The sequence below is a fragment of the Carassius carassius genome, chromosome 27 (genome assembly GCF_963082965.1).
Source record: "Carassius carassius chromosome 27, fCarCar2.1, whole genome shotgun sequence".
NCBI classification, from domain to species: domain Eukaryota; kingdom Metazoa; phylum Chordata; class Actinopteri; order Cypriniformes; family Cyprinidae; genus Carassius; species Carassius carassius.
The window spans coordinates 29,101,554-29,112,046 of record NC_081781.1 but is presented as its reverse complement, the minus strand read 5'-3'; positions in this window follow the sequence as shown (position 1 = coordinate 29,112,046).

Below are 10,493 nucleotides of genomic sequence, written 5' to 3'. Positions count from 1 at the left end.
AATGAGTGAGAGAGAATGAGTGAGAGAGAGAATGAGTGAGAGAGAATGAGTGAGAGAGAATGAGTGAGAGAGAATGAGTGAGAGAGAGAATGAGTGAGAGAGGATGACAGAGAGGTGAGAGAGAGAGAGAATGAGTGAGAGAGGATGAGAGAGAGAGGTGAGAGAATAGACGTTATCACAGAATTACGCGCTCAGTTATGCAAACTCACAGACAGTAACCCTTGAAAGACAACAACGAATCAAATCACCTTGAAAAGGTGGAGGGAGCCATGAGAACAGGCTGTTCTCTCAGCCGCCGTGCTGAGATCAACGGAGATAGAAGAGCGGCCCAAGAGCGCGAAGAAGAGCAAGAAGAACAAACAGAAGACAGGGAGGAACTTCCTGGGTCAGTTCTTATGGCTTGCCTGGTTCACGCCTCTGTTTGTGTGAACAACCAATGAACGTCCGCGATCTGAAGCTGAAATTGTTCCTTTGTCTCTGGGGAACCACCCACTCTAATAAGTTATGGCTTATCAGATTTCAGCAGTGATATTCTAGCAAGTTCGTAATTCCAGATTAATAAATTTTTCATTAATTTCCTTTAGGTGGATAGTTTGGTCACAACATGATGATTCCACAGACACCAAAAATGACATATATAACTGATAGAAACACGACGTTACATTCATATGCAGAATTACACACATTTAAAGTTTGATTAACACATGATGAAACTGCAGATACTCCAATTTATATGGGGAAACATCTACTGCACAAAAAGGCAATAATCAATACATTTAGAATACATTGAGAAAATAAAAGGGTACTATTCTCTTTTCTAAGAGTTAGCTTTCCTGTCCTGTTTGTTAGGTCATAAAGTTTTATGACCTGGTCAGGGGGGTAGGTTTACAACTCATGATTCTATTTGAGAACATTAAAATTAGGAGAAACATTTCCAATTTACAAGTCAGCAACTTATAATCCTCGCATAACAAGGATTAACCATTTTATGCAACACACAAACATATTCAAAATACATATTATTAAGGACTTACATAAAGAGTGTAAAGAAAAGTTTGTTTGTGTGTGTGTGCTTATGTGTGTGTGTGTTGTGGAATGTGTTTCGTTTCTCCTTTGAGGCTGCTCATGTGACTTTGGAATTTCTCGTCCAGAGTGTCGTAAATAATTTAAATCCAGCTGGCGCCAGGCCAGGCATTTAGTTTACAGAGAGTTGGGTTTATATGCCTGAATTCAAAATCTACAAGCTTTGGGTTTGCATTGTTTTAGATTCAACGAACCGTGATTCATTAGTTCAGAACCCATGAATCGATGAACTGCATATCCGTTACACATCATATCTTGGTAGCAGAAACAATTTTGTATATACATTAGGGGTGTAACGGTACATGTATTCGTACCGGACTGTTTCGGGACAGGGCTTTCGGTACGGTGCACGTGTGTACCGAATGACTTTTGATTTTGATTGCGATACATAGGTACTTTTTCATGTTTCCAAACGAACATATTAAGTGGCGGAAGTCTCCGCGTTCAGCGTAAATCCCGCCCTGCAGCTGATTCTAAGGACGGTGACACATTGGCTGCATGGCGTGAGCATGCCGTTTCTGCTGCGTGTCAGTTGCGTGACGGCTGCTTCGCGTTTTCTGTGTCTTTACACACCAGAATCGTGCCTGACGCGGCGCTGGCGCGCTGCTGCTACTGTAGGTGACAGAGGGAGGCCGTCGACAGACCAGGATCTTGTCTTCATGACAACAATATCTATACTTCATGTTGAGCATAAATATAAAGCCTACTGATAAAGGACACCGTCAACAGTATTGACGGCAAAATAGACTATGTGTGACAGGTGCAATATGCCAGTGTGTCACCGGCCTAAGGTTTTCAAAAGGCATCACGCGAGTGTGAACATCACTACAACTAGGAAAAAACGATTGTAATTCAAACGCAGCTCCCGTCGGCATTTAAACAGACTTTACACTTTGGAAAAGTTATATATATATTTTAAATATGAGCAGGCCTACAAGCTGGGATTGGTAATGCTGCACTGTAATCATAGTTATTTATTTATATTTTTCATATTTTATTATATGATATTGGTTTGAGACTAAGAGTATTTTATTTAGTGGAGAACTTTGCAGCAGTATTTTATTTCTTATTCTTTTTTAATTTTATATATATTTTATTAAAAAGTATAAAAAAAATTGTTGTTAAAAAAAGTTTATAGTAATAAACAATCTGCAGTTTAATGTTTGCATTTCTTTCCCTTACTGTACCGAAAATGAACCGAACCGTGACTTTAAAACCGAGGTACGTACCGAACCATGATTTTTGCGTACTGTTACACCCCTAATATACATAACTATAAAAGATTATTTACTATTATTCTGGGTCAATCTTAAAAAATATCTTTAAAAATTTGTTTGGATGACACTCACTGTCTCATGACTAGACTTGTGCCAGTATTCGGTAATGCGATATATCACAGTAATTAATATGCACGGTATTGTTATCATGGGCACTTCTAAATACTGTGAATAATTATATTACAGATTATTCAGAATTTGGAATGCATTTTAAGAATACTTTTCCCATCAACTGGTCCAAATGCACAACACCACTGTATGTGTGTGCTCTGATGTAAACAAGCACACATGAGAAGCACATGAGGAACACTCGAGTGATGCGCTGAAGGAAAGCACATTCACTCTGACAGCAGATGGCAGCTGCACTACTTTCATGTTGGGGTAATTTAACAGTTAAAACCCAAGGACCAGATATGTCGCAATGAAGACCAGGAGTCAGAGATGAGTTCAATAAATAATAATAATTTTACTGAAGAAAATAGTTTGCAGTTTTATCAGCAGAAGTCAGCTTCAATACTCTCGACGGAGTTCGTAGGCCGCCCCCGTACAACTCAAAATCAACCACAGTTATATCCTGACAGAGGATACTAATTGCGTCAATACATAAGTCAACAAAATTCTGATTGGTTCCAAAACCTAGATAAACTCTCCAAAGACGTATATCTGATACGCTGGACACTGGCAGTTGATCGTTTGTCCTGGGACTGTATGAGCTTCTCACTGTACAGACAGATACTAAAACACATACACAGAAAACTTATCTAAAATTCAAGGCTTTCTAGCACTGGCGAGTGTCTTATCATTACGGTTGGATACACACTTAATATGTGGAAATTAATCTTGAGGAAAATAAATACAGGGTAGAACAGGATTCTTTAATATCTCATAAGCGCACATAAGGTTACACATTTCACTCTTGCCATAACTTGATTAATAGTCAAACAAGAAATCATGTAATAATATAATTAATATCAGTATGAAGGATATGGCAACTCGGCATCCACTCCTTCATTCAAAAAACGCATTTAACTAGATTTCCATTACTATTTATATTTGTGCATTCGCTATGGTGTTCATCACAGCACCAAATACTTAAATATTTAGACTTAATAGGCTATTCATTTTCAAACTTTTTTTTACATTTTAATCTGGACTGCAACATGCCCTAGATATTGTTTGAAAGTGTTTTGATTCTTTGTTGTTCATTTACACTTTACATTAGGGCTTCATTAGTTAACAAGCTGCCAATGAAAGTTTCTTCTGAACATTCATTGATCTTAGGTATTCCAATATAATTCCAATTTAATAACACAGTGTTAAAATCTAAAGTTGCAACTGTGTTATTTAATGAGTACCACTTCACTGTCTGAATTCATTCACCACAGCATCAACCGCATGGATCAGCAGCAGGAGAGCATTGTGAACACCGGACGCGCGATCCAAGCGCTGGTGACACAGGTGTCCGAGCTCACCCAGCAGGTTCATCAACTCACCTCTCCCACTGTGCCCACTGCACCGCCTGTGCCACCCGTCCCCCGGGAGACCTCCCAGGACCACTTCCGGCCAGAGCCGCGACTTCCGGCGCCAGAGAGTTACTCCGGTGAGCCAAACTTTTGCAAGACTTTCCTTAACAAATGTTCCATGCATTTTGCATTGCAGCCCCGCACCTTCACGACAGAGGAGTCCAAGGTTGCGTTTTCTCTTACCCTACTCTCTGGCAGGGCCGCCTTATGGGGGACGGCAGTGTGGGAGAATCAACATCCGTGTTGCGCCTCGTTTCACTCCCTCTCCGAAGAGATGCAATGGGTCTTCGATCGAGCCGCGGCCGGCAGGGAGGCCGCTCACCAGCTCTCGGACCTGAAACAAGGAAAATCATCGGTTGCGGACTATTCCATTCAGTTTCGCACCCTTGCGACCATGTGCCAGTGGAACGAGGTGGCGCAGTGGGATCGATTCCTGCATGGGCTGGCCGACCGTGTTCAGAAGGAGATCTACTTCCTCGAGCTGCCCCCAACGCTCAACGGCCTAATCGACCTGGCCCTTCGGGTGGACGCTCGGATTAACCGCCTGTGTAGACAAGTCAGTCCTACACGGCATTATGTCTCTCCGGAAAGGGGCCGCTCGAGTCGAGAGAACATGGTCGGTCCCGTCTACAATCATGAACCCATGCAGGTGGGTAGAGCTCAGCTTTCCAGGAGGTAGAGAGAGCGGCGGAGGTCCCAAGGACTGTGTTTATATTGCGGTGGCTCGGAGCATTCCATCCATTCATGCCCGGTAAAAGAGCCAGCCCGGTAGTAAGTTTGAGGCTACTATCGGGTGGGATCTCCATCGGGAAGTCCTCAACCACATCATCGACTCTCCTTCCGGTGAAACTGCGGTGGGAGAACCACACTCACGACTGTCACGCCCTTCTGGACTGGGGTAATTTCATAGACTCTCTCCTTGCACGTCATCAGAAAAGGCTGAGCCAGTTCTTCAGCGATGATTACAGAGAGTCCAGCCGAGACGAGTGGGAACAGTTCTTGCTGGAGCCATGTATTCCACCAGATGAGGATCCCATTCAGTGGTGAAACGAAAACACGAAGCGCTTCACAAAACTTATTTGCTTAGCACACCATTATTTGTGAGTCCCGACAACGTCTGTGCCATCAGAGCGCGTTTTCTTCGTGGTTGGCCTTATTGTTAACAGACTAAGGAGCCGACTTTCCCCCAATCATATTTACATGCCCGTATTTCTTAACAAGAACATGTAAAACAATAGAAAAAAAGCAAAAAAGATTTGCTTACAGTTTAAAAGTTTCAAAGTTAAGTGTAGGCTATGTTCTGCAATAGTAAACAGTGAGTCCGCACACCAGAAAATGCTCCTTAGAAATGTAATGGTTGCTCACCACGTGTAACGTTTCGGGCACAAGCCCTTCATCAGACATGAAAACAAGTGGGGAGACACACCTCCATATATACAGCCATGCATGATCACATGATCACATACATCCATGATTAATTACATGACCAATCAAGTTAAATTGCAATTACAACAGAAAAAAGATATATATAAACCGACATTTGTAATACAAAAAATATATTAAGTGTCTAAGAAAAGGCCTGCAGTGCTTGAAGCATAGCCGAGAAAGTTTTTTTTTTTTTTTTTTTAAATACGTTCTGCAATAGCCTAATTGCTGCAGGCTGCTTTACGTTTTTTCTTGTTCACTTTTTTTTTTTTTGCTTTTAATCTGTACTTTTGTTTGTTTGCACACATTGTTAAAGGTTTTCAGCTACAAAACACAATGTGTAATGTTCAAGCTTATTTTGTGTAAGCTTGTTCAAAATGACGGAAACAATAAATGTTGCTGAAAAATAACGTCTGTCTCTTTAAACTTAATTTAAATAAACGAATATTCGAATATTCGTTTTTTGTGAGGTCAAATATTCTAATGTGATATTTCGAATGATTCGTTCATGAACCGGATATCACAAACTGCTTTGTTTTGAACTTTTTTGAACATTAATCTCGCACTTGCTTCCTGTCACTCCTTCAGCCAGTTGTTACACATCCACATCTTGCTATTATGGAAATATTATAAATTACGTATGATGCTAAACGAAAACTAAGCCAGGCTAGTTGTATGGCTGGACAGAAAAGTGCACTCAGTACTCTAAATATAAATACATAATATATACATTTAAAGATGTTTACATTTAAATACGAAGTAAATCATTCACTGGCTTACCTGGTGACTCGATGAGGTACAAGTAAATGTCCGGGTAAGACTCTGGCCACTGGGTGGGGTTGTTAAACAAATTTCACACTGGGAGAATGAAGGGCACAAATGTGACCTTGTGAAACTTATTGTCCTAAATTTTTGTTATAGTATAGCATCATAATGCTAGAAAGCCTATGCATTTGGCAACTATAGCCTATTCTTTGAATAAACCATTATATTTCATTTCAATTAAAATAAATTTTCACACTCATCTTGGGTGAGGGGGCGGGAAATGCAAGTGACTCACGAACCCCATGGCGCCGGCCCTGCTTCAGCGTCACATTTGCATATGCTGAACTACTGGAATTCGTGATTGGTTGACAGCAAATTTCAAATATTAAATGGAACAATAAAATAACGTTATTAACCGGTAAATGGCCATTTCAAATTTTTGATTCTGTTCGGAACTATAAAATTTCATTTAGTTTCTGGTTCTGTTCCTATCAAAAGTTTGTTCGTTTTAGTTCCTTGAACCGTTTCATAATGAATACTTTACCTCTAAATAATTCATCAATGACAGTGCAACATATAATAACATAGAACTAATTTTAAATGCTGTATAAACTTGTATAAACAAATATTCATCAAAGCCTTTTTCAGAAAACATTATCACTGTAAGAGGAAGAATAGGACAATAATATATGTATGGCTTCTTCAAGGCAATCAGATTATGACTGCAAATCATCAAGCTGATTTCTGTCTTATAAATCAATCATAAATCAAATTAAAAAAAAACAGATGTACTTAAAATGATACCAAAATTAATTGGGCCAAAAATAATCATATACATGATGCAAGATTAAATGTTTACAGAGATGCGCTTATTTCTAAAATCTCATTTTACACAAACTGAAAGCAGCTTCTAATGGGACAAGCCAAACCTCTGAACCAATGTGTTCTTGACTGCTGGGTCGGAGCCGCAAATAGCAGGGAAAAACAAATCTCAGATCTACATAAAATAAATTAATAAATATGGCCATTTTCCATACTTGATGTGTATTGTAAAAATGGATTCTCAAGCAAAACAAGTTGAGAATCACTGTTTTAACCAACCAATATCAGTACATTTTTAAGCAGACCCATATATCTGGGAAACCTGTGTTGATTTCTTCAGGTTGGACAATTCTCAACTTTTGTGCCTATATAGCCACCCAACAGTGAATCAGACTGAGATTTTGGCCAAATATGACTTTCTGCGCGAGAGTGCCCTCTGGCGTCGAGTATGAATGAAACACACACTGCAGGAGAGGTTAGCGCTGCGTGATATTCATCTCGCCTTATTCTGGGTCCTAATAAAACATCAGATCATGCGCAGACTATCCTGTCTCTTTGAGTTTAAATCTATTTTTATTCACACCTTTATTATATATATTCGTGTCCTGATCGGGAGGTAACGTCCGATTCCAATCGAGTTTGAAACCACGTGATCGGGCCCAATTTTCGATCCCGTGATCGGATCTGGACATCCATAAGCACAATTACATGTTTTCTTTTCTTTCTTTTTTTGTTGCATAAAAGATTGTAAATACACTGAACAAAGTTATAAATGCACCCATTTTTCATGAGCTGAACTCAAAGATCTAAGACTTTTTCTATGTACACAAAGGGCCTATTTCTCTCAAATATTGTTCACAAATCTGACTAAATCTGTGTTAGTACACACTTCTCCTTTGCTGAGATAATCCATCCACATTTACATTATGCACATTTTAGAGTGGCCTTTTATTGTGGCCAGCCTAAGGCACACCTGTGCAATAATCATGCTCGTCTAATCAGCATCTTGATATGCCACACCTGAGGTGGATGGATTATCTCAGCAAAGGAGAAGTGCTCACTAACACAGATTTAGACAGACTTGTGAACAATATTTGAGAGAAATAGGCCTTTTGTGTACATAGAAAAAGTCTTAGATCTTTGAGTTCAGCTCATGAAAAATGTGGGCAAAAACAAAAGTGTTGCGTTTATAATTTTGTTCAGTGTAGTATAAATTGGTTTTAACTGGTGACACAGCACAGTCTCTTGGCTGGATTTGGGGAGTTTTGGGCACTTTTTAGCTGATCAGACTGCGAGACACTAGCTTGTAATACCAGGAAATGAGAGTAGGCTGTTTAACCAGGTTTTTATAGTGGGCATGAAAGTTGCTGTCCCTTGCATAGTGGGAGCAATGTAGTGTAATTTGGTTGACCAGATGTCATGATTTATCCGGGACAGTCTCAGTCTCATGATATGTGTCCCTTTCCCAATGTGTTATTGTTTGTGGTTCATGATGACAATGCAATCTGATTAATTCATGAAAAATGATTTGCTAATATTTTCATTCTAGATTTATTCTAGTATAAGTACTACAAATGACTCCTCTAGGTCTTCTGTAGCTGTTTGATAGCTTTAAGAAGGAGATGGTGGTTTTAATGACTGGAACTCATTCCCCTCTTTGAACATATCTCAATCAATACAAAAGATGTTGTAATCAGTAAATTTATCACCACTGTAAATACACATGTAAATGTCACAATCTACATAATATGTTCGTCACTATTTATTTTGTTATTTGCATTCTCAGCTTATTCTGCTGAAAATTTTGAAAAAATGAATAAAACAGGAGAGAGGTTGAAACATTATTGAAACTAAAGAAACAAATATGATATGCACCAACTACGTTGTACAACAGTTCCTCTTCTTTTGCTAAAATAATAAACATAATATGAAGCTAATGTTATTCCGTCATTTCAGTCAATGGTGGCAGGTAATGCTTCACAGAAATCCACCCCCTGTGTATCATAGACTTACAAATATCAGAACATTCTATAAACCTGTACAGCAGTGTCCAAAAGTCTGAGAACCCTATTGACAATGACATTTTTTTCTTCTTCTTTTAAAATCTATTCTAATAAAAATAAAAAAGTTGTCTTCATATATGATATAATTAGCATAACAATTTACATTAAAAAGTACAATAGAAAAACAAAGTACACACATTTCTTTTGATATGCAGCACACACACTTCCCTTGTCATGTCATCTGACAAGATACATCTTGAAAGAAAGCAAGCAAGACTTTTGTAGAATGTAATTAACATTTGGATTTAATTAATTAACATAAAATGACAAATCTGGTTAAATTTCATTAAGCGAATCTGAAATATTTATGCTTTATATGTGACCATGGGCAACAAAAACAGTTAATTTTTAAAAGGGCAAATTTTTCAAAACTGAGATTTATACATCATCTGAATAAATAAGCTTTATTTGGGAGATATACAACTATTTGAAAATCTGGAATCTGCAGGTGCAAAAAATTTTAAAATATTGAGAAAATAGTCTTTAAAGTTGTCCAAATTAAGTTCTTAGCAATGCATATTACTAATAAGAAATTGAAGTTTTTTATATATTTACGAAATTTACAAAATATCTTCATGGCACATGATCTTTACTTCATATCCTAATGATTTTTGGCATAAAATAAAAATAAAAAATGTTTGGCTATTGCTACAAATATACCCCAGCGACTGAAGAATCCTGAGGTACATATGTCATAACCTCATTTTTTAAATCATAAATCTTTGTTTATATAAGTTAAAAACATTTCGACCTCAATTGTACAACTCACAAGGGTGGAAAAATTGTGAAATAACACTTGTTTTTTGACTGCTTTTACCAGAAATACACAGCACATTACAGAAAAACAAGCAATCTTAAGATGGGACAGAAGAGAAACCCAAGAAGAATGATGGCACTACACTTGCTCTGCAAACATTTTGGCTGAAATCTGTCAGTCTCAGTTCACGCTGGGTGACTGCAATCCGCTCACATGTAACATTATCCTTCAGGGTCTTTCACCTGACTCTCCTCCATAAAGCTTAAAACAAGAGATGTTAAAAGATTTCTGTTGAATCCTGTTTGAGCTCATATATTCCATCAAGTTATTGAGTGTTTCAAACACGGCTTGGACAGACTTGTAATACACACAGCTGTCCCCAGCTTTGCCTGATGAGATATCCAATTGTTTGTCAGAGGAGCGAATCAGTTGCCCTTTGTTTGATTCAGCGCAAAAAAAAAACCTCTCACTTCCAGTCCACAAACTGAGCTCAAATAACACAAAGAAATAACTGCATTTTGAAACAATAAACAGATTATAAAAGCATATGAAACACAAAGAGGAGACAAGAAATAACAGTCACAGAAGCATTTCAAATGCTAGCTGCCCCGGAAAATCATACACATGCAAGTATATCCACACACGCATGCGCGCACACACACACACACACACATTCACACAGATTTAGAAATTTTAGTCCAGACCAAAATCCTAAAACATGTTCTTCTGCAAAAAAAAAAAAAACAACAACAAAGAGAAAGAGTAAACCATGTCCATG